The following is a 26,150-nucleotide window of genomic DNA, read 5'->3' as shown; positions in this document are numbered from 1 at the left end:
TAAGCCGCCTGCGTTCCATTGATCTTCGGGGAAATAATCTCATCTCCCTCCCACAGTAGGTCATAGTCTTCCTCTCCTGTAGTTTCAATGTTTGCACCCTGTTAAGTCGTTTAGATGTTGAATTGCTATTTGGTTTTTGTTTCACCTTTTTCTAACCTTTTGCACCACTTTTTTTGTGCTGTGGTCACTTACTTTTGCAATATCCTCAGATCCCTTGAGCGACTGAAACAGCTGGAAAGACTGGACCTTGGAGATAATGAGTTCACCACTGTGGTATGTGATGTCTGAGATGGAGGGTCGAGACTATGATCAGTCAGAATATAAGTTTTTTTTGATGTTTTCTTTCCTTTGATGCATTGAATTGTGAACTCCTCTAATGCAACATTCACATTTGTACCAGTGATATAATAAAAATGTCATGGGATTTGTATTTGCAATTTTTTTTTAATTCCTGTTGAAAGGAAAGGAGGAATAACACAAAGCAAGTAACAATAACGTGGTGAGGAACATAATGGGAAAGAATCAGCATGTGATTGTGGGTGTGTGTGGATGAGCCCATGAGGTAGTGATGGGCAGCACATTAAAAAAACCGAGAAAGCATCCCAAAATGCAAAGCCTGTCCACATACACTTTGAACTTGAACTGAATTTCATGAAAACAATAGTTAAAAAAATAGAAGCAAAACTTATTGAATCGTGTTGTCCAAATTCTTATAATCTTTTTGATGATTTTTGATGACAAAAGCTCAAATTATGGTAAAAAAAAAGTTGTGGCCTAGACAGACACTGTAGCTCAATGGTAAATAGAGAGAGACACACGGAAGTGATTGAAAAAAAAAAAATTCCATACCTGGCCACCTGGCGCTGTGCAGTGGTGGACGGCCTAATAAGGGCTATTTGCATTTAATGGGACTTTGCCCTTTGATAATTTGACCCAATTATTAATTCGTTTTCTCCGTATTATCAAAATATAGGTTTGCTGAAAATTTGATGACAAAAACTCAAATGTTAAAAAAGTTACAGCCCAGACACAGACACACACACACACACACACACACACACACACACACACACACACACACACACACACACACACACACACACACACACACGCACACACACACACACGTGAGTACAAAACCTCGTATCCTGCTGAGCTAATTACAAAAAGAAATAACAGCTCGGTTTCATATATAAAGCGATGAAACGGATTATATTTATTTTCCTCTGACAAGCGTAGTATAACATTATTTTCATTCCCTATAAATTAGACTGAATGAATGAATTGATCATTTACATTGGCATTGTGCAATAACAATGTTTGATGTCATTGTTATTACTTCCGTCACCGAAGGTGGATGGAGGTTATGTTTTCACCCCTGTCTGTCTGTCTGCGAACAAGATATCTCAAAAAGTTATGAACGGATTTGGATGAAACTTGGTGGATCGATTGTGTGTGTGACAAGGACGAATCGATTTGATTTTAGTGAAGATCTGAATATGGATTCAGATATGAGAATTATTTAATTTATAAGTGATTCTTCACCATTGAGAGATCGGATGAAAAGCGATATAAAACATGATATTAAAAAAAGTTATGGACGAGTCATGATTAAACGAGGTGAATGAGTTGGTTATGTGAGACGAACAAGCCGATTAGATTTTGGTTCAGGTCCGAATCCAGATCCGGCCTATCATTGGGATACTAAACAAACTGCTCAGCCTGGCGGATGTATCCGAGTGTTACTATTGCTATTTTTAGTATTAATTTACTGTGTATATAATTGTGATTATGCCTTGCCCCCAGCCCATAGTTTTAACACAGTTGCTCACCCTCCATGAACTCTGGCTCGATGGCAATGAACTTCATGACATTCCAAAGGTGAGCATTGTGTTTCGACATAACTTATTTGTTCTTTGAATGATGGCATCGTAAGAAACGGTCACACATTTGTTCCTTCCTTGGTCACGACTTCCAAACTTGTGTTTGACTTTAAACTTGTTTTCTGGGATTTATTTTTCATATTGTCCCCTAAAACTTGTTTTTGAGCAATACAAATAACGTTTGACAAAGTTTTAGTTAATGTTCACGATCGTTTTTGAATAATGGGTTCCTAATATTCATTTCCTCACGGTAAACAGTAATAAAGATTTGTAATCTATTTTTCTGTATTTTATTAACTGATACTCAATCCATTTTCAACCTTCAAGATAGCAGGATATGACAGTTTTGTTTCTTGAATCATTGCCCAAAGCTAAGGATATCTGTATCACTATTTTTGTTTGAATGTCTACTTAGACATGAGATATAAGCAAATATCAGTGTCTACATGTTTCCATTATCGATTTTTAAAATTCGACTGCATGGTCTGATCTATCTATATAATCCTCTCCTGTAAAGGCCACATATAGTTGTTTTTTTTTCTGCGAAAGTGTTTTTTCTTTTTACTCACTTTTACCCACTTCTTATCCTCTCCACACACACACACACACACACACTCTCTTTTAATGTCAAAAGAAACCGTTGGGGGAATGTTGTCCATTGTCCTGTTCTTCTGGGAGAAGAGTTCCCTACGTGCCTCGTTCACAGAGTCCAAGTTGCTCGTCTTATTGTAGATGATCACGGTGAAGCGCTCGAGCAACTGGAATTGCTTGCAGTTCACTGTCACAGTCATGTAAGGGTGATTCATGAAGTTGTTGAAGGCCTGCGTCACCTCCACGTATGCATTCCAAGCCTCCCATGCTGATTTCTTCCCTTTTTTTTTTTTTTTTTTTGTATACTGAATCGAGGCTCGTGAAAGAGCTAACATTTACTTCACAAACAAATCGACCAGACAAACAAAATACACAAAAAGAGGGAGCGGAAGACAAGATGGGGAGAAAAGGGGAAGCACACAAACACAACATCCAAGAGCAGGGAGATGTGTGGAAGGGAGAGGGCCCGGGGGGAGGAGGCATGGGAAGCGGGGGGGGGGGGGGGAGGGAGAAGTATAAAGCACAAGGACACCAAGGACTTTCAGGACAGAAGTTGGTATTTCAAAAAGTGGAATTGGGGTGAAATTAGCAGGGGTAGAAAGGATCAGGGTTTTGGATGGGGGAAGATAAGAGATGGTGGTGAACAGCTGTTTTAAAGACTTGGAGGGTGGAGTGGGATTGAAGAGAGTGAGGGAGTTTGTTCCAGAGGCGGGAGAAAAGAGGAATGAAGGAGTGAAGGTGAGCAGAGAGTCTTGATTTTGGCAGTTTAACCAAAAGAGGGTTGCAGGCAGATCTGTGCGACCTGTAGGAATATTTGCGGGACAGAGCCCAGAGAGAGCTGGGGGGGCAAGGCCAGAGAGGAGTCGGTAGAAGACGGAAAGACCACCAACCTGCCTGCGGTGAGTGAGTGAGAGGCCCTTGGAGTTAGCTTCATCGTGGGAGATTCCAATGATTCTGAATGCTTTGGTTTCAACAGCGTGAAGGCGAGCTAGGTGTGAGGCAGGAGCACCAGCCCAGAGGGGAGAGCAGTATTCCATTGAGCTGCGGATGAAAGCCTTGTATGTGGTGAGGAGCTCAGGTGTGCCAAGGAAGGACTTCGCACGACGGAGGATGCCCAGTCGGCGACTGGCTTTGGAGGCCAGATTTGAAATGTGGTTTTTCCAGGAAAGATCATGGCAGATAGTGAGACCCAAAAGCTTGAGTGACAGAACTTCTTGGAGAGGATTATTCAGAAAGTGGATGGGAGGGTTGTCCAGTCGGTCTTTTCGGAGAGACATCGTAAGAGTGTGAGATTTGTCATGATTGAAAGACATGTTCCACTTGTTTGCCCAGTCTGTGATTTTGTCAAGGTCTGCAGAGAGTGAGGAGGCTGCAGACTGCCGATCTGAGGGATGAAGAATGGAGCGACAGAGAGTAGAGTCGTCAGCAAAGAGATAGAGAGGATTTTCAAGAGAGTCAGAGAGATCATTGATGAAGACCAGAAAAAGTACAGGGCCAGAACACTGCCTTGGGGAACTCCAGCCTGAACAGGAAGAGGAGATGAGAGAAACCCATTCAGGGCCACACGTTGACTATGACTAGAGAGGAAGTCCACCAGCCATGCGTGGAGATTTCCATGGATACCAAAAGAGGAGAGTTTGGTGAGCAGACCGGGGTGCCAGACTGTATCGAAGGCACGTGATATGTCAAGGGAGACTGCTCTAATTTCCTGTTTGGCATTGAGGACCTCCATCCATTGTTGAGAAAGCAGAAGCAGCATGTCCAGAGTGGAGTGTCCAGGTCTGAAACCAAATTGATGATCAGAGATCAAGCCATTGGAGAAGAGGAAAGATTTCATATCTGAAGCAATGATGGATTCCATGACTTTGCTGATAATTGGGAGAAGGCTGATTGGTCTGTAGTTGCTGGGATCTGTTTTTGCACCTTTTTTGTGCAAAGCAGTGATGTTGGCAGATTTCCAAGCAGATGGAAGATGACCTTGAGCAAAAGAGAGGGTGAAGAGAACAGAGAGAGGGAGTGAAAGAGCGGAAGAACACGATTTTAGGACCCGTGGGCTGATGCCGTCAGGTCCAGTTGCAGAATCAGAGTCGAGGGTTGACAGAAACTTTTCCACCCTGTCAGGAGGAAAGGACACAGAGTCCAGGAGCAGCTTTTCCCAGAGCATGGCATATGGCATTGATATCCAGGTACATGAAGTTCTTTCCAGTTCCAAAGGCTACCCAGATGGCTGCCATCTGATGCTGGCTGGTCAGGGAATGGTACTTTCCTATCAGTATGGCAACGACGTCTGTGTCGACAGTGCGTACCAAACAGTTGGTGCATCCCTTGTCCAGCGCATCTTTCAGGTGAACAACAATCCTTGTATCGGCCTCTTCATGGTCACATCGTGGCATGGAGTGGTCTGAACCTCTGCTGATCACATCTGTGCCTGATGTTATGAAGACCTCCTTTCCGTCTGGCCAGTCATTGGAGCCGACTTTGTCTGAAAGGAACTGGAAAAGCTCCTCCTTGTTTGTGGGATCCCGGAGGAAGTCGGGCCAGTTGCTGGGCACCTTGGTTGGACCACCGACCTTTCTTCGTACACCTTTTCCCCTTTTCTCTCTAGTTGACTCCTTGATACTGCTGGCAATGTAGCTGTCCCAGACCACATCGACTCTTCTGCAGGATTCAAGTTGCTTCAGGATGTGGGGGATGAAGACACCATTAGCGTAGTCATTGAATGTGGTGACATTAGTATGAGGAAGCAGATACACCACAGTAGCACCGTCGAGTATTCTTGCATCCAGAAACAGTGGGGGTTCCTTCTGAGAGTTTTGTGGTTCTTGCACAAGGATACCAATGAGGTCTGACTTCTTTCCTTGGAGCAGTTTTCCTCTTTCAGATAGAGAAGGGGGGTGCGGATGATTTTCATGCTGGAAGAAGGTTCCCCTATCTGTATCCCTGTTCTGAGCAACTATGTACAGACGAGAGAAGAGGGACACATCATCTTTCAACAGGGAAACATCCTCTGACTGCTTCCTCTTCCCCTTGGATGGTGACCTGAAGAGAGGCAATGAGTTCCTCTTCACAGGCTCATGGATGGACTGCCTTCGTTCAGTGATGATAGCCTTGTTGTAGCTGTCGTACTGAGCCTTTCCCACTTCTTCTATGGTATGCACAGTGTTGGCCACAGATTCTTCAATCACATGCCGCGTGTCGAGTGCAATCAGCTCGCTTCCTTCATCTAGGAACGGGTTGCTCATCTCGTTGATAACTTGAATAAGGCCCAGTGTTTGCTCATGAAATGTCTTCTGCGCAGACAGACCTTCTTCGTGGTGCTGGCGTTCATCTTCTGAGATGGCAGTGTACTCCCGCTCAAACTCAGTGAGAATGCGTGCCTGCTCAGGTCCGGCGATCATCTACTTCTTGAAGGCTGGTGGGTTTTCAGTCAGGCCAACTGCTCCTCCAGGGCCCTTCACCAGCTCATTATTTTGTTTATGGGCTTGGTCGATTGGAATGCTGGAGAACCTTCTGGCTGTCTTCTGAACAATCCAGTTGCCTCTGACAATAAACTTCTCTTCGATTGTTGGAGGGAGGCTCTCCATGTCGCGGATGTGGATCGGGACCCATCTGGCATAATTATGGTGGTCAAGTGCGAAGAACCATGGTGCCAGGGCTTTCAGAGACTCGACATACAGGGGAAAGTCTCTTTCTCTGTGAGTGCGAACGAAGGTGTCTCAGGAGCTCAATCCTCAGGATGGTGTCCCAGTACTGAAAGGTTGGACTCTTCGTGATCATGCTTTGTTTCCAGTCCTCTTCTGTCCTATCTTCAGTTGCTGCACCAGCAGCTCCCTTCAGGTAGGCATCATGTTGCAGCTTGGAGAGTGCCAGAGCGCTGACTTGGTGGGCATGCCTGGTTCTCGTCAGGTGTGATGCCTTCAGGAAGGATTCAGCTGTGCCAGCAGAGGCTATGCCTGCCTGGTTTATTGCTGTCGCCCATCCAGATCCGTCTAGGTAGTCTCCAAGTGTCTTCCACACCGCCATCTCCAGGTGGAGTCCGCCGAACATGACAACATACTGGTCTTCACCGTGTGTGGTAGGCCAGTGCCACTGAATGAACTTGGCAAGCGCATACAGCGGAGCATCCATTGCTATTATTGGAATCTGTCCAGGGTTCAGGAACTGTGTAGATTCACGGATGACATCCATTCCATGCTTGATCATTGCAGGTGTGGCTGCCTTCTCATTGAAGAGAGGCAGAAGTTGAGTGATGGCAGCTTCTACTTCTTGAGCAGGACTGTTTTGAAACGAGGCATGGTAGGCGGACCAGGCTATACAATCTCCCTTGACCACCTCTTCTTTTGCCAAGAGCTGTCTGGCGTGTTCCAGCCATTTCTTTTCTTGTTCGCATGCCTTCTTCAGGTAGCCATGTACAGCTGTGATGTCACGGGTTGGCTTGGGCACAGCCACCGACGCCTTGGGAAGTGCCACAGCTGGAACATTTGTAAAGCAGTGTGGCAGCTGGTGGGCCTTTGCCCCTCCTGACATCAATGTTATTCCTTCTTGGATCTGTCCCCTATTTGATGCAGTTGGCGACTGGAAGAGACTGATGCTTGTTCCATGGAAGGAACCTTTGGCGGTTGTGCTTGAGGGGTTGTAATCAAGGTTGTCTAAGGTCCCCACGGTGAAGAGACCTTGGCGGAGCTGGACAGGACATACTACACCTTTCATCTTCATGTTTTCACAGACGGCAGTGGCGATTTCATTCTCCACTTGCAGGACCCTGTCATAGCTGACACTGATGCCCAGTTCATACATCTTTGTGACCAGCTGTTTGGACCTTGTCTGTGTGTGCACATTGAGGCCGATGTACAGCGGAAGGGGTGGTCCACAGTCTGATGAATGACGTGATCTGCCAACTTGGGGCCCTTGTGTGTCACTTGGGGCTCTCTGCTCACGCTTCTTGGTCTTCTTGCAGTTGTAAAGGATGACCTGTGAAGCTGTGAGACAGGCCTGTGAATCCGCTGTGGCCTGGTCTTTCAGATCAGCCCCTTTCATCAGCATGGTTATCAGGGATTTGAGTTGGGTCGGGACAGCCTTCTGCTGGCAGTCACTGGGGAAGGCACCATCAAAGTTGAACCCGCTTGAGCTGAAGATTTCATTTCGTACAATCCTGGCAGCTTTCGCCAAAATCCTGAGCATCTCCCTCAAAGTCCTGTTTGAACGCCTGCCTCAGCATTTCCTGCATTCCTTGTTCACACACAAGTATCACTTGTTTCCCGTCACTTTGCTCTTGGGCGTGGGGGAAGTGATTCAAAACTTGCTCCTTGAAACGGCCCTTGTTGATGTCACTGGTAATACCAAAGTCTGCAAGGCGCTTCTCGTAGAGGTGCCTCAATGAGGCCAACTTGAAGCAAAATGTACCTTCTTCTATCTCGTTTTCAATGTGTGTGAGGAGTTCTACGAAAGCTCTTGCTTTGAACTTCTTCACATTCGCAGGTTCATCCTTGGAAGTTTCTCTTTGTCTCACGAGAGACCGATGACGATTCCGAAGACCAATGAGGCAAGCCAGATGATACTTTGCTTCCAGGGCAATAAGGTCACCGACTCCTTCAATCCTGTCCATTAACTCTGTCTCTTGCAGATCGCTGGCCATAAACCTGACGTTATCATCTGCGCCTAGAGTTCTAAATTCATGCAGGAGTCCATCTTGCTTAGTGCAAAATATGCAGATGGTCTTGTCGAGCGATTGGCGTGGCCGCCGGCGCCTGCCTTCGGTAGTGCCACTTTCAGGGGTAACATCTCTCTCCCTCTTTCTTGCTCTTTCCAGTCTGTTTGCATTGAACTGTGAATGACAGGATTTGTGCCACTGTGCACGATTCCTGATGAAGTCATCCACAGTGATATCACTGCCGAAATGCAGTGGCACCGGCAACGAGTTCAGTTCTCTGAAGTGAGCCACATTTTCTAGGAATGATGCATAGGCCGCCGGTGCTGATGTGTCTGCTCCACGTGCATTCAAGGGGCAGCACAGGGATTCAGGTGTAGTTTGTTGGCAAATTATGCACTGTGTCCATTCCATCTTCATGAAGTCTAGCCCTCGAAACCTGCAACACAAGGAAACACAATACAAGGAAAATTGCAACATATAGCAACATATAGCAGATGTAATTTCAACATATAGCAGATTTAATATAATATGCATGTAATTAAATAAAAAAATATAAATGTCTATTGTGCATGCATCTTGCTGTTCGGATCGTTTGGCGCCAGTTCTAGAATTGAAGCTTAGATGCTGAGGAAATGCACCCGAGACACCTAATTTTCAAATATTGTTTTAAAATACTTCTAGATGTTCGATTTTAAAAACAATTACACCAAAATGATCGGAAAAGACTATATTTCTCATTTCTGCAATAAAAACATTTCCTTTCCAAAAACCAATTTTTTTTTTTTTTGCCAAAATTTTCAAAAAGAAATTTCACAAATAATAATAAAAATTCAAATAAGAGTGGTCGTATCGCTTGGCGCCGGTTATAGAATCATAGCTGGGACCCTGAAGATTGCCTGATAAAATGTTGGTGCTTTTATCCGGCATGTCCCCATCCCTTTGAAATTCGGTGCTAAGCTGCCCCACTAATCCCATTTTTATGGCTGACCTGGACAGGTCATTGTCCTGGACAGGTCATTGTCCTGGTCATAGTAACCTGGACAGGTCCTCTCTAATTCCCCTTTCTGCATCTCTCCTCACCCCACCCCTTCAAACCTTCCTCCTCGCTAAACCCCCTCAATGCTTCCCCTCAAAGCCTCCCTCTCCATTCTGCACCCTCCCGATGCCCTCCTCCCCTGTCCCTAACTGTGTGGACCTCAAATATCCGAGTCATTTGCTCCAACCTGACAAATCCCTCAATCCATGCCTCTGCTGATATACCAGACATCATCTGCCTCACAGAATCCTTCATCTCACAGGAAGCCCGTGACTCGTTCGAGCCTCTCCCCGGCTATTGTCCCCTCCTCCTTGATAGGCCGGAACCCCGCCCCAGTGGCAAATTTGCAATTTTCAGCAACTAGTACACCCGCTCACTACGTAAGCGGCAGGGGAGTCATGTTATTGGCCTTATTATTATTTCCAATAATTGTTACTACTATTACTTCGTACGTTACATTAAGTGATTGAAAAGATCAGCACATGCATGCCATTATAACATGTTAGATCAGGTCATTGAAATGATCAGAACATGCATGACATAACATGGTAGATCACGTCATTGAAAGGATCAGATCGTGCGTGACATTATAACATGTTAGATCACGTCATTGAAAGGATCAGACCGTGCATGACATTATAACATGTTAGATCAGGTCATTGAAAGGATCAGATCGTGTATGACATTATAACATGTTAGATCAGGTCATTGAAATGAGCATTACATGCATGACATAATATGGTCGATCATATCATTGAAAGTATCAGATTGTGCATGACATTATAACATGTTAGATCACGTCATTGAAAGTCTACAAAAGTCTACAAAAAAGTCTACAAAAGTACTAGTCTACAAAAAATGGATGATTTATGTGTGTGTGCATGCGAGGTATTTTTTGTGTCTATTAATTACGTACATCCTTTAATTAATTACATACTATTGAAATGTACCTTTTAACCCTTTAGACTGCTGAGACCCCTTCGACCTTTGAAGACCCTTTAAGACCTCCAACATCCTTAAGACCCCAAAGACCCCTAAGACCAAAAAACTCAGAGGACCCAAGAGACCCCGATGATCCAAAAGACACAGGGGACCTAAAATACCACGAGGACCCATGAGACCCAAAAGTCCCCGAGAACCAAAATGATAAAGATGACCAAAGTCCCAAGGGCCCAAAAGATCGAGATGACCAAAAAGTCCCTGAGGACCTTGAAGAACCAGAGGACCCAAAAGTTCCCAAGGACCAAAAATACTGAAATGTGCCCAATTACCTAAAAGAGCCAAATAACCCAAAAGTCCCTGAAGACCCAAAAGACACAGATGACCCAAATTGCCCAGAAGATGCAGAAGACACAAAAGTCCCCGAGGACCAAAATAACACAGATGACCCAAAAGTCCCCGAGGACCAAAATAACACAGATGACCCAAAAGTCCCTGAGGACCAAAATAACACAGATGACCCAAAATACCCAAAAGTCCCTGATGAAGCAAAAGACCCAAAAATGCCTGACAACCCAAAAGACGCAGAAGTTACAAAAGTTTCCGAGGAACCAAAAGACCCAGATGAGCCAAAATATCCCAAAGTCCCAGAGGACACAAGACCCAGAGGATTCAAAACCCAGAGGACTCAAAAAACCTGAAGATCCAAAAGTCCCCAATGACTCGAAAGTCTCAAAAGAACCAAAAGACCCAACAGTTCCTGATGACCCCAAAAATCCAGAGGCCCCAAAAGGCCGAAAAATCCCCGAGGAACCAAAGGACCCAGATGACCCCGGGTCCACAAAAAAGTCTACAAAAGTACTAGTCTACAAAAAGGGATGATTTATGTGTGTGCGCATGCGAGGTATGTTTTGTGTCTATTAATTACGTACATCCTTTAATTAATTACATACTATTGAAATGTACCTTTTAACCCCTTTAGACTGCTGAGACCCCTTCGACCGTTGAAGACCCTTTAAGACCTCCAAGATCCTTAAGACCAAAAAACTCAGAGGACCCAAGAGACCCCGATGATCCAAAATACCACGAGGACCCATGAGACCCAAAAGTCCCCGAGAAACAAAATGACAAAGATGACCAAAGTCCCCATGGGCCCAAGAGATCGAGGTGACCAAAAATCCCCGAGGACCTCAAAGAACCAGAGGACCCAAAAGTTCCGAAGGACCAAAAATACTGAAATGTGCCCAAGTACCTATAAGAGCCAAATAACTCAAAAGTCCCCAAAGACCCAAAAGACTCAGTTGACCCAAATTGCCAAGAAGATGCAGAAGACACAAAAGTCTAAGTATCCAAAATATCCGAAGACCCAAAAGACCCAAAAGTCCCCGAGGACCAAAAACAGATGACCCAAAAGACCCCAAAGTCCCAGGGACACAAGACCCAGAGGACTCAAGACCCATAGGACTCAAAAAACCTGAAGACCCAAAAGTCCCCAATGACTCAAAAGTCTCAAAAGAACCAAAATACCCAACAGTTCCTGATGACCCCAAAAACCCAGATGACCCAAAAGTCCCTGAGAGCTCAAAAGTCCAGAGGACCAAAATGATCCAGAGGACCCAAAGGACCCAGATGACCCAAAAGACCCAGAAGACCCAAAAGTCCCCATGGACCAAAATAACAATGATGGCCCAAAAGTTCCCAATGACCCAAAAGTCCCCAAGGAACCAAAAGACCCAAAAGTCCCTGATGAACCAAAAACCCAGAAGTTCCAAAAGTCCCTGAGGAATCAAAAAGACCCAGATGACCCTAAAGTCCCAGAGGACCAAAAAGATCCAGAGGGCTAAAAAAAAACTGAGGACCCAAAATTCATTGAGGAACCAAAATACCCAGATGACCCAAAAGTCCCCAAGGACCCAAAAGACAAAGTCTCCGAGGACTCAAAAGACCCAAAAGTCCAGAGGACCAAAATGACCCAGAGGGCACAAAAGTCCCCAAAGAACCAAAAGACCGAAAAGTCCCCGAGGACCAAAATGAGAGATGACACAAAAGTCCCCCAGGACCCAAGAGGCCCAGGTAACCCAAAGGTCCCTGAGAACGCAGAACACCCAGAAGACCCAAAAGTCTTCAAGGACCCAAAAGTCCCTGATGACCCAAAAGTCCCAGAAAATCCAAAAGTCCCAAGCAACCAATAGACCTAAATAACCCAGAAGTTAATGAGGAACCAAAAGACCCAGATGACCCAAAAACCCCAAGGACCCAAAATTCCCTGTGGACCCAAAAGACCAAAAAGTCCCCAAGAATGCAAAAGACCCAAAAGTCTAGAGGACCCAAAAAGACTGAAAAGTCCCTGAGGACTCAAAAGACCCTAAAGTCCTGAGGACCAAAATGACACAGGTGACCCAAAAGTCCCGAAGGACCCAAAATATTCAAAAGTCCCCAATGACTCAAAAGACTCAGATAACCAAAAGTCACAGAGGAACTAAAATACCCATATGACCCAAAAATCCCAGAGGAACCAAAATTCCCCAAGGACCCAAAAGACCGAAAAGTCCCCAAGAATGCAAAAGACCCAAAAGTCTAGAGGACCCAAAAAGACTGAAAAGTCCCTGAGGACTCAAAAGACCCGAAAGTCCTGAGGACCAAAATGACACAGGTGACCCAAAAGTCCCAAAGGACCCAAAATATTCAAAAGTCCCCAATGACTCAAAAGACTCAGATAACCAAAAGTCACAGAGGAACTAAAATACCCATATGACCCAAAAGTCCCTGAGGACCCAAAAGACCCAGGATAACTAAAAGACCCAGAAGACCCAAAGGTCTGTGAGGCCAAAAAGACCCAGGTGACCAAAAAGTCCCTGAGGACAAGAAGACCTAGATGACCCAAAATTCCCACAGGCCCCAAAAGACCCAGGTGACAAAAAAGTCCCTAAGGACCCAGAAGACACAGGACTCTAAAGTCCCCCTAACCCAAAAGTCCCCAAGCAACCAAAAGATCCAAAGATCCCTGATGACTCAAAATATCCAGAAGTTTCAAAAGTCCCCGAGGAACAAAAATATCCAGAAGTCCTGAGGACTCAAAAGTCCCAAGGACCAAAATGACAGATGACCCCCAAAGTCCCCAGGACACAAGAGACCGAGAAAACCCAGAACGCCCAAAAGTATCCGTGGACCTATAAGATCCAAAAGTCCCCAAGGGACCCTAAAGACTCAGATAACTCAAATTGCCAAGGCCCCAAAAGTACCACAAGTCCCCAAAGAACCAAAAGACCTAGAAGATGCAGAAGACCCAAAAGTCCCTGAGGTCCTGAAAGACCCAGAAGACACAAAAGTTCCCAAAGGATTCAGAGGACCGAAAACTCCTGAAGGACCAAAATGACACAGATGACCCAAAAGTCCCTGATGAAGCAAAAGACCCAAAAGTGCCTGACAACCCAAAAGATGCAGAAGTTACAAAAGTTCCTGGGAAACCAAAAGACCCAGATGACCCAAACGACCCCAAAGTCCCAGGGACTCAAGACCCAGAGGACTCAAAAAACCTGAAGACCCAAAAGTCCCCAATGACTCAAAAGTCTCAAAATAACCAAAAGACCAAACAGTTCCTGATGACCCAAAAAACCCAGATCACCCAAAAGTCCCTGAGGAGCCAAAAGACAAAGTCCCTGAGAGCTCAAAAGTCCAGAGGACCAAAATGATCCAGAGGACCCAAAAGACCCAGAGGACCCAAAAGGCTGAAAAATCCCCAAGGAACCAAAGGACCCAGGTGACCCAAAAAGTCCCCAATGACCAAAAGACCCTGATGACCCAAAAACCCAGAAGTTACAAAAGTCCCTGAGGAACCAAAAATACCCAGATGACCCTAAAGTCCCAGAGGACCAAAAAGATCCAGAGGGCTCAAAAAAACCTGAGGACCCAAAACACCCAAAATCCTTTGAGGAGCCAAAATACCCAGATGACCCAAAAGACAAAGTCCCCAAGGACACAAAAGACCCAAAAGTCCAGAGGGCAAAAAAGTCCCTGAAGAACCAAAAGACCGAAAAGTCCCTGAGGACCAAAATGCAAGATGACCCAAAAGTCCCCAGGACCCACGAGGCCCAGGTAACCCAAAAGTCCCTGAGAATGCAGAACACCCAGAAGACCCAAAAGTCTTCAAGGACCCAAAAGGCCCTGATGACCCAAAAGTCCCAGAAAATCCAAAAGTCCCCAAGCAACCAATAGACCTAAATGGCCCAGAAGTTCCCGAGGAACCAAAAGACCCAGATGACCAAAAGTCCCCAAGGACACAAAATTCCCTGTAGACCCAAAAGACCAAAAAGTCCCCAAGAATGCAAAATGACCCAAAAGTCCCAAAGGAGCCATAGGAACCAAAATCCCCAAGGACTCAAACAACTCAAAAGTCCCAAATGACTCAAAAGACCCATATAACCCAAAAATCCCTGAGGAACCAAAATTCCCCGAGGACCCAAAAGACCAAAAAGTCCCCAAGAATGCAAAATACCCAAAAGTCCAGAGGAGCAAAAGTCCCAGAGGACCCAAAAAGACTTAAAAGTCCCCGAGGACTCAAAATATCCAAGGACCCAAAGACTCAAAAGTCCCCAATGACTCAAAAGATTCAGATAACCCAAAAGCCCCAGAGGAACCAAAATACCTATATGACCCAAAAGTCCCTGGGGACCCAAAAGACCCAGGATAACTAAAAGACCCATAAGACCCAAAGGTCGGTGAGGCCAATAAAGACAAATGTGACCAAAAAGTCCCCGAGGACAAGAAGACCCAGATGACCCAAAATTCCCACAGGCCCCAAAAGACCCAGGTGACAAAAAAGTCCCTACGGACCCAGAAGACACAGGACTCTAAAGTCCCCCTAACCCAAAAGTCCCCAAGCAACCAAAAGATCCAAAGGTCCCTGATGACCCAAAAGATCCAGAAGTTTCGAAAGTCCCCGAGGAACAAAAAGACCCAGAAGTCCTGAGGACCCAAAAGTCCCAAGGACCAAAATTACAGATGACCCAAAAGTCCCCAGGACACAAGAGACCCAGGTGACCCAAAAGACCCAGAGGACCGAGAAAACCCAGAAGGCCCAAAAGTATCCGAGGACCTATAAGATCCAAAAGTCCCCAATGACCCTAAAGACCCAGATAACTCAAAAATTCCCAAGACCCCAAAAGTCCCACAAGTCCCCAAAGATCCAAAAGACCCAGAAGATGCAGAAGACCCAAAAGTCCCTGAGGTCCTGAAAGACCCAGAAGACACAAAAGTTCCCAAAGGATTCAGAGGACCCAAAACTCCACAAGGACCAAAAATGACACAGATGACTCAAAAGTCCTCCTGTACCCAAAAGACCCAGAAGACCCAAGAGTCTCCAAACACTCAAAAGATCCAAAAGGATTCAAAAGACTCAGGTGACCCAAAAATACCCAAAAGGCCCCAAGGACCCAAAATATCCAGATAGCCCAAAAGACCCTGAAGACTCAGAAGATTCAGAAGACCCAAAAGTCCCCAAGGACCCAGAGGACCCAAAAGTACCCAAGGACCCAAAAGACTGAAAAGTCCCCGAGGGCCCAATAGACCCGGAAGACCTAAAAGTCCCCAATGAACCAAATGACCCAGAAGTCCCAAAAGTCCACAAGCATCCAAAATACCCAGATGATCCAAAAGTCCCCAATGACCTAAAAACCCAAAAGTCCCTGAGGAACCCAACAACCCAGAAATCCCTAAAGTCCCCAAGGACCCAAAATTCCCTGATGACCCAGAAGACCCAAAATATTAAAATCACGATGTATGTTATGATGTTCCTTGTAATAATTAAAATCACTATGAATTTAAACAATAATTATAATTTGTCCTTGTAATAATTAAAATCACTATGAATTTAAACATTTATTGTAATTTTTCCTTGTATTAATTAAAATCACTATGAATTTAAACATTTATTATAATTTGTCCTTGTATTAATTAAAATCACTATGAATTTAAACAATAATTATAATTTGTCCTTGTAATAATTAAAATCACTATGAATTTAAACATTTATTGTAATTTTTCCTTGTATTAATTAAAATCACTATGAATTTAAACATTTATTATAATTTGTCCTTGTATTAATTAAAATCACTATGAATTTAAACATTTATTATAATTTTTCCTTGTATTAATTAAAATCACTATGAATTTAAACATTTATTATAATTTTTCCTTGTATTAATTAAAATCACTATGAATTTAAACATTTATTGTCATTTTTCTTTGTATTAATTAAAATCACTATGAATTTAAACATTTATTATAATTTTTCCTTGTATTAATAAAAATCACTATGTATTTAAACATTTATTATAATTTGTCCTTGTATTAATTAAAATCACTATGAATTTAAACATTTATTATAATTTGTCCTTGTATTAATTAAAATCACTATGAATTTAAACATTTATTATAATTTTTCCTTGTATTAATTAAAATCACTATGAATTTAAACATTTATTATAATTTTTCCTTGAAATAATTAAAATCACTATGAATTTAAACATTTATTATAATTTTTCCTTGAAATAATTAAAATCACTATGAATTTAAACATTTATTATAATTTTTCTTTTGTATTAATTAAAATCACTATGTATTTAAATATTTATTATAATTTGTCCTTGTATTAATTAAAATCACTATGAATTTAAACATTTATTATAATTTGTCCTTGTATTAATTAAAATCACTATGAATTTAAACATTTATTATAATTTTTCTTTGTATTAATTAAAATCACGATGAATTTAAACATTTATTATAATTTTTCCTTGTATTAATTAAAATCACTATGAATTTAAACATTTATTATTTTTCCTTGTATTAATTAAAATCACTATGTATTTAAACATTTATTATTTTTCCTTTTATTAATTAAAATCACTATGTATTTAAACATGTATTGTCATTTTTCCTTGTTTTAATTAAAATCACTATGTATTTAAACATTTATTGTCATTTTTCCTTGTATTAATTAAAATCACTATGTATTTAAACATTTATTGTCATTTTTCTTTGTATTAATTAAAATCACTATGAATTTAAACATTTATTGTCATTTTTCTTTGTATTAATTAAAATCACTATGAATTTAAACATTTATTATAATTTTTCCTTGTATTAATAAAAATCACTATGAATTTAAACATTTATTATAATTTGTCCTTGTATTAATTAAAATCACTATGAATTTAAACATTTATTATAATTTTTCCTTGTAATAATTAAAATCACTATGAATTTAAACATTTATTATAATTTTTCCTTGTAATAATTAAAATCACTATGAATTTAAACATTTATTATAATTTTTCTTTGTATTAATTAAAATCACTATGAATTTAAACATTTATTATAATTTTTCCTTGTATTAATTAAAATCACTATGAATTTAAACATTTATTATTTTTCCTTGTATTAATTAAAATCACTATGTATTTAAACATTTATTATTTTTCCTTTTATTAATTAAAATCACTATGTATTTAAACATTTATTGTCATTTTTCCTTGTTTTAATTAAAATCACTATGTATTTAAACATTTATTGTCATTTTTCCTTGTATTAATTAAAATCACTATGTATTTAAACATTTATTATTTTTCCTTTTATTAATTAAAATCACTATGAATTTAAACATGTATTGTCATTTTTCCTTGTTTTAATTAAAATCACTATGTATTTAAACATTTATTGTCATTTTTCCTTGTATTAATTAAAATCACTATGTATTTAAACATTTATTGTCATTTTTCTTTGTATTAATTAAAATCACTATGAATTTAAACATTTATTGTCATTTTTCTTTGTATTAATTAAAATCACTATGAATTTAAACATTTATTATAATTTTTCCTTGTATTAATAAAAATCACTATGAATTTAAACATTTATTATAATTTTTCCTTGTATTAATAAAAATCACTATGAATTTAAACATTTATTATAATTTGTACTTGTATTAATTAAAATCACTATGAATTTAAACATTTATTATAATTTGTCCTTGTAATAATTAAAATCACTATGAATTTAAACATTTATTGTAATTTTTCCTTGTAATAATTAAAATCACTATGTATTTAAACATTTCTTATAATTTGTCCTTGTATTAATTAAAATCACTATGAATTTAAACATTTATTATAATTTGTCCTTGTATTAATTAAAATCACTATGAATTTAAACATTTATTATAATTTTTCCTTGTAATAATTAAAATCACTATGAATTTAAACATTTATTATAATTTTTCCTTGTATTAATTTAAATCACTATGAATTTAAACAATAATTATAATTTTTCCTTGTAATAATTAAAATCACTATGAATTTAAACAATAATTATAATTTGTCCTTGTAATAATTAAAATCACTATGAATTTAAACATTTATTGTAATTTTTCCTTGTATTAATTAAAATCACTATGAATTTAAACATTTATTATAATTTTTCCTTGTATTAATTAAAATCACTATGGATTTAAACATTTATTATAATTTTTCCTTGTATTAATTAAAATCACTATGTATTTAAACATATATTATAATTTTTCCTTTTATTAATTAAAATCACTATGTATTTAAACATTTATTATAATTTGTCCTTGTATTAATTAAAATCACTATGTATTTAAACATTTATTATTTTTCCTTTTATTAATTAAAATCACTATGAATTTAAACATTTATTGTCATTTTTCCTTGTATTAATTAAAATCACTATGTATTTAAACATTTATTATAATTTGTCCTTGTATTAATTAAAATCACTATGAATTTAAACGTTTATTGTCATTTTTCTTTGTATTAATTAAAATCACTATGAATTTAAACATTTATTATAATTTTTCCTTGTATTTATAAAAATCACTATGTATTTAAACATTTATTATAATTTTTCCTTTTATTAATTAAAATCACTATGTATTTAAACATTTATTATAATTTGTCCTTGTATTAATTAAAATCACTATGAATTTAAACATTTATTATAATTTTTCCTTGTATTAATTAAAATCACTATGAATTTAAACATTTATTATAATTTTTCCTTGTATTAATTAAAATCACGATGAATTTAAACATTTATTATAATTTTTCCTTGTATTAATTAAAATCACTATGAATTTAAACATTTATTATAATTTTTCCTTGTATTAATTAAAATCACTATGAATTTAAACATTTATTATAATTTTTCCTTGTATTAATTAAAATCACTATGTATTTAAACATTTATTATAATTTTTCCTTTTATTAATTAAAATCACTATGTATTTAAACATTTATTATAATTTGTCCTTGTATTAATTAAAATCACTATGTATTTAAACATTTATTATAATTTTTCCTTGTATTAATTAAAATCACGATGAATTTAAACATTTATTATAATTTTTCCTTGTATTAATTAAAATCACTATGAATTTAAACATTTATTATAATTTTTCCTTGTATTAATTAATATCACTATGAATTTAAACATTTATTATAATTTTTCCTTGTATTAATTAAAATCACTATGTATTTAAACATTTATTATAATTTTTCCTTTTATTAATTAAAATCACTATGTATTTAAACATTTATTATAATTTGTCCTTGTATTAATTAAAATCACTATGTATTTAAACATTTATTATAATTTGTCCTTGTATTAATTAAAATCACTATGAATTTAAACATTTATTATAATTTTTCCTTGTATTAATTAAAATCACTATGAATTTAAACATTTATTATAATTTTTCCTTGTATTAATTAAAATCACTATGTATTTAAACATTTATTATAATTTTTCCTTTTATTAATTAAAATCACTATGTATTTAAACATTTATTATAATTTGTCCTTGTATTAATTAAAATCACTATGTATTTAAACATTTATTATAATTTGTCCTTGTATTAATTAAAATCACTATGTATTTAAACATTTATTTTTATTTTCCTTGTATTAATTAAAGTCACGAGGTATTTAAACATTTAATTTGATTTTTCCTTGTTTTAATTAAAATCATTATAGTGCATGACTTTTGGTGCACCTTGCACTATGCCTCATCTCCATCTCATTGAGTTACTTCCTCAAAAGATCAATGAATGTGTCGGCCTTGATGACACTGCCTCTTCCACTGTCACCATAGAGGTTGACATCCTTCAAGACAGAATTTTGACCTATTTCTGTTCCTATAGTAGGTGTAGACAAGCTAGCTACCTCATTGAATTTTTTTTTTACATCATCTAGCAGACAATGTGTCCTATTCCTGACAGTTATTTACCCCTGTGCTGCCTCTGCTGTATCCCTCACGGCTGATGTCAAAATACCAGGAACGAATCCACCACCTGGAAAACATTATTCAGTCCTTGTGAATCTCACATCATTAATCTGTCCATTAGGAAAGACTACCTTGCAAATCCTCCTGTCTTCTTCGGTGACCATCTTCTTGTGTGGCTAGGTCTCACTATCAAGCATGATCTATCAGATCCATCTCCAAACGGCAGGCTGCAAAATGTAGAAGCCATCTGTAACTGGGTGTAATCTGCCAAGCAACATCCTTCGTTGACATACTTCAGCTCCTCCCAATCTTCAAAGCTTTTGTCCTCAGTGCAAGAAAGTATTGCTCCTTCATGTTGGCTGGTCCTCCAGAATCACACCTTACACTCCTCGATGGATGCATCTCTTGGAGGCATTTCTTGACTTGATGGAGAAGGCATCTCTTTATTCTCTATGGAGGCATCTTTTAACTCTTGACTTTTGGTGGAGGCATTTCTTGATTAGGCATCATTTCACATAGTGTCGGCTTCTTCCCATGAGGCCTTCTACCAGAGCCTATGTGGTGTTGCTCCACATGTCCTCTCATACTCTAACATCAAATTGGCCCCAACAGGAGGCACATGTTCCTCACCTTACCTCCCTCTTATGGATATACAAATGTCCAAACTGATGACAGCTCTCCTATACATGATTAAAATAATGTATACGTTAATTAAAATTGATCATTAATCAAAATCAATCATTATTAATTAATTTAAATTTTAAATTTGCCCCTCCTTTTCCAGATGCGGAACTATCTTCCCCTAACTGAATGGTACTACTGCTTACACCAATCTTTCGAAGTGGCAGGTTACGGCCATCGCATGTCATCTCCTGCAAATATTTGTAATATCTTCTATCCATTCTGAAAATGCTCGTTTGTCAGATGCACTTATGCTCACTCAATTCTGCCCTACGTATGTCAGTGTGTGATCCATCATTCTTCTTACATTGAGCTCCTCCAGGAGCCTTCAACTTTTCCATCTGTATTATAAATATATTTTTAAGCATTGTGTACTATTGAAATGGAATTAAAAGCAGTCTTCTTTAATATTGGCTGCTGTGGTACTTCAAGTAGTTTGATATTAAATAAATCCTGGAATTGACAGAGAGTGATTGTAGTTGAGAGGCTGTCATTGACCTTGATTTTATTATTTATTAAAGCTATGCCACTCATATGCTGATTGTATATCCAATACTTATTTCCAGGAATTTGGAGCTCTGAACCAACTGACTTACCTCGACATTGCTAATGATAGTTTGCAGACTCTGGATACATCTTTCGGAGCTTGCCGAAGCCTCGTGCAGCTCCTTCTTTCTGCCAACAGTCTGAATATTCTTCCCGACTCAATTGGTACTTTTATACATTTCAATAGTCCTGCTATAGTATGCTTAAAATAAATACAAATATGAATTACTTGATCTGATCATCATTACATTTTTCACTTCATTTCTGTATATTTTTAAGATCAGCTCCAATAATTAGTAAATGCAATTTCAGTTAATTTTCTGATGTTTCTCAAAAGTAGCTGTATCTTCAGTCTTGCTTGTCATTTCCTGGGATTATTGATATGCTAATTGTTTAATAATTGCATTTCAATCTACCTTAAAAAACTCAATTTTTTATATTTTTTTAAATTGAGACTTGACTCCTCACATGTTTATGATGTGCACATAATGTCCTCCTATTCCATTGGTTGCAAGCTTCATTGACTTGTAGTATGTACACATCCAAAACTTACCATAACTTAGTAATGATAAATATCATTTATAATATTGAAATTGTATAAGAAAAAAAAAAAACCTTTCGATGCCATTTTTCCCTGCAGAGGAGGGGTTGGCCTTTTTCGGGCACTGTGGCCCCCTTTTTGAAGCAATGTTTATGGCCGGATGCCCTTCCTGCCACCAACCCTGTTATTCACCTTTTGCGACACGCAGGGAATTACCAGTGAACTGGTACTCAATTTGCCGACCTCGGAAGGATGACAGGCTGAGTCAACCCCTCTGTTGTTAATTCAGCGATCGACCGGGATTCAAACGCAGGATCCTAGGATCCCAAGCCGCACCCTAACCGCAAAGCCAACACCAGGCTTATTGATGATATAATCAGAGACAAATTCATTGACATGGCATTTATGAAAATGGAACAATTAATTTTGGCAGTATACATGGAAGGATATTCAGCTGGGTGGGGGCACAGCCGGCGCATCCCCCCTCCACTCCCCGTAAACCTCTCCTCCCATCAAAAGCAATGTGTTTTTAAATATGTATTGAGGTGTATATAACCGTAGATGTGGTCTTTAAATGTGGAATCACCCGATATTCCTCAGACCACAGCTGAAGTTGACCGCAGTGTTCAACATGGAACAGATTTGTACCATTCAGTTTGTTCTTCTGGTGGATATTTGACGATTAACGAATTACCGGAATCATTGATTTGTCATTGGAGAGGCTTATTTTCTCCTAACCATTCATGAACCAAGAAGTGGAATGGTATCGCAAATATCAGATATTCCTGCGTCCCTATCATTCTGTTTGAATTCGGCATCCAGCCTGTGTTGTCAAGACTCAAGAGTATGTTTTTGACTGTGGAAAATTCTACAGGGCAGGTATACAAGAGGCATCATTGTGTTGGAGAAGAAAGCTTTGTTTTGAGTGATTCACATCGTCGAGATGATGAAGGCAAATGTTCACCTGATGGCAAAACCGTAATGCTGATCGAAGGTCACTTCTATGTCAAACCTTGTTCAATACCGCAGAGACATTAATTTGTTTTGATCATTATGTTATTTGTTTCATTGTATGAAATGTCTGCTTTTCATTCAATTGGATTTTTATGATGAGACAATAATTAAAAGGAATGCTGAGTTTTGAGAAAAAGTTTTTTTTCATTAGAGAACTTCTTTTCAAGTGCATTAGTGTGTTATTTGCCTATATTTCATATAGTTTTTAGAATTTATGACAAAAAAAAAAACACAAAAAAATGTTCGCATCACTCTGCTCAGCAAAATTATATTTTTCAGTACAATGAAAATTTTTGTGCCCCCCCCCCCCCCTCCAACCTAAAATCATGGATCCACACCTGAAACACTACCATATAACACGTGCTTTAGAGCAGTGACATTGTTAAAAAGCATCGAGACTAATCAGCCATGCATGGAAAACTAAAAACAATTTCTTATTCATAGGATCACTGTAGTCTTTCAGCATTTTGAGTAGGACTTTTTTTGTTAAAAGTAAGATTGATGTCATTCTGCAAAAAAATATTTTGTTGGTGCTTTGTTATTAATGGCTACTTTTTATGTATAAGATTTGAATGAAAACTCACTCACAGCTAACTGATGATTATGATGGCTAACTCTAAATAATGCTGATGATGATTAGTTTCCTTGAAAAATTTCACAAACATTTCCATGCACAACTGCATTGTCAAGCACATATACTCGTTTGTGCTTAGCCATGTCGTCGTTTTTTTCAGGTAATTTGTGCAAGTTGGTGAATTTGAGACTTGATTGCAACCAACTCACTGCACTACCTGGAGCAGTTGGAGAGTATGTGTCCATCTTTATTTTTCTGACATTACACTTCTCATTTGTTGACTTTTTACCTTTCTTGGTAATAGCAGGTCGTCCTTGGTAGCAATCATTCATAAAATGGTTTCTGAGTTGAACATTTCCACAGCACATTTTGAAGCTATAACTATGTCTGTCACTTGCCCTCTGTTTTAAAATAAAATTAAAAGTTTTCAATATAATAGTCATAAAGATCAAATAAAATTCACCACCACCAGCATCTATCTATAATTCCAGTAATCTCTGTACGTTTGTACGTTTGTACGTTTGTACGTTTGTTTGTCTGTGACCGCTGTTTCTCGACAACCACGGGTCCGATATACTTTTAACTTGCCAGGTATATTGCTGGGGACCCGAGGATGTGCCTTTTCAAGGTTTGAAATTAATCGGACAAGTACTTACCGAGCTATGGCGATTTAGCCGTTCGCCGTTCGCTTTGGCGTTGCGAATGGACCAAACCATTGCATGTAAATAGAGGGGGGGGTTCTGTGGTCGTTGCGAATGGACCAAACCATTCATGTAAATAGAGGGGGGGGTTCTGTGGTCGTTACTGCCACGTGGTTTCAAAGTTTTTTTTTGCTGTTGTTGTTTGCACGCATGTTTTTTTGCACCCACGTACGGGCACGCCCTAGGATGTTTACACACACACACCCCTACACAAATTTTTTGTTTTTGTTTTTTTTGGCAAGGAACTGGCACCCACGTACGGGCACGTCCTAGCTTATATATAGTACGGGCATGCCCTAGTAAAAAGAATGTGAATACCTTATTTGGCTAATCTTTTTGTTGACATTAATTTAAAGCCACTGCCCATCATTATACCTGGTAGTATATGTTTTGTTATCACAGCCGGCACTTACTAGTGCGTGTGCGTGCCCATAAATACTAGTGCGTGCCCATAAGAACGCCATTACGCACGTGTTCCAAGTTGGTGAAGAAGGGGGGCGGGGTGACCACAAGGCGGCGCCCTATGTATGTGTTTGCTAAATAAATGGCCATGAATTGGTAACCACTTGTCCGATTAATATGAAACCTTGAAAAGGCACATCCTCAGGTCCCCAGCAATATATCTGGCAAGTTTCGATTAGATCAGACCAGTGGTTGTCGAGAAACAGCAGTCACAGACACACGGAGATTACTGGAATTATAGAGAGATTGTTTAAGATGACTTTTGATTCAAAACGGCCAAAAAAAAAAAAAAAATCGTGATTATGTTGCGAAAATTCATTTTGATGACTATTACTTGGATGAGAGTTTATCGACATATTACATTTATTAATGGCATCATATATAATACTTATTGAAGAGTAGAAATATTGCACCAAAAGGGGTTGTGGTCTTAAGATTGAGGTATGGAAGAGCTACATGTCAACATTATAAGGTGAATGGATTAACAGCGTGGCAGTGATGATCAACAAGTACAGATCAGCAAGTAGACAAATGACAAGTTAGAGCTACCACCTTGAAGAATACCCCACCCGACAACTATGCCGGACGCCTCTTCGTGGTGGTTGTACCTCCCCCCCCAACCCCCCAATGCAAGTCGGGGGCCAAATGTTCCCCATTCTCCCTGCTGCGCAGATTCGTCAGGGTAGCGCGGTCATGGTCAGAGTGCCGATCTCTCTCTATCTCTATCTCTATCTCTATCTCTATCTCTCTATCTCTATCTCTATCTCTATCTCTATCTCTATCTCTATCTCTATCTCTCTATCTCTATCTCTATCTCTATCTCTCTATCTCTATCTCTATCTCTATCTCTATCTCTATCTCTCTATCTCTATCTCTGTCGTGGCCATGACTTCGTGAAGGCAGGGTACACCATTGTAGATGTGGGGGATCTCTGGGTCGCTCCTGGGAGATCAATCGGCTGTCTCCATGCCGCGGGCTTGTTTGAGAGAACTGTCTGGTGTCTGGTTCAACAATAACAACAATAACAACACCGAGAACACCCAACCAAACGATTGAAACTTTGTTTTCTGCACCATTTCAAGTTAATGGAGGAACCTGTGCATATATTACATCTGGAGCAATCATAATTGAAGATCGATTTGTTTTACATGAATGATAAACACATTAAGAGACTGAATGAAACAAAAGGGGATATAGGATTTTAATGAGAGTATTTTGCATTATGAGGCAAGT

General features: G+C 39.2%; 1 protein-coding gene across 1 annotated transcript in view; it reads left to right on the top strand.

Moving 5' to 3' along the window:
- Nucleotides 1-6: 6 nt before the first annotated feature.
- The window catches only part of LOC137412827 (uncharacterized), a 232,703-nt gene continuing 206,559 nt past the window's right edge, over nt 7-26,150 (top strand). Inside the window, exons 1-5 of the mRNA XM_068098159.2 lie at nt 7-55; nt 210-273; nt 1,807-1,881; nt 21,646-21,790; nt 23,915-23,987. The gene's annotated coding sequence lies outside the window, so the exon portion shown is untranslated. The remainder of the gene's footprint in view (nt 56-209; nt 274-1,806; nt 1,882-21,645; nt 21,791-23,914; nt 23,988-26,150) is intronic.

Source organism: Myxine glutinosa, chromosome 1 (assembly GCF_964187855.1).
Source record: "Myxine glutinosa chromosome 1, kmMyxGlut1.1, whole genome shotgun sequence".
Classification (NCBI taxonomy): Eukaryota; Metazoa; Chordata; class Myxini; order Myxiniformes; family Myxinidae; genus Myxine; species Myxine glutinosa.
Note: the sequence above shows the minus strand (reverse complement) of the source record. Positions and strands in the feature narration are given on the sequence as shown.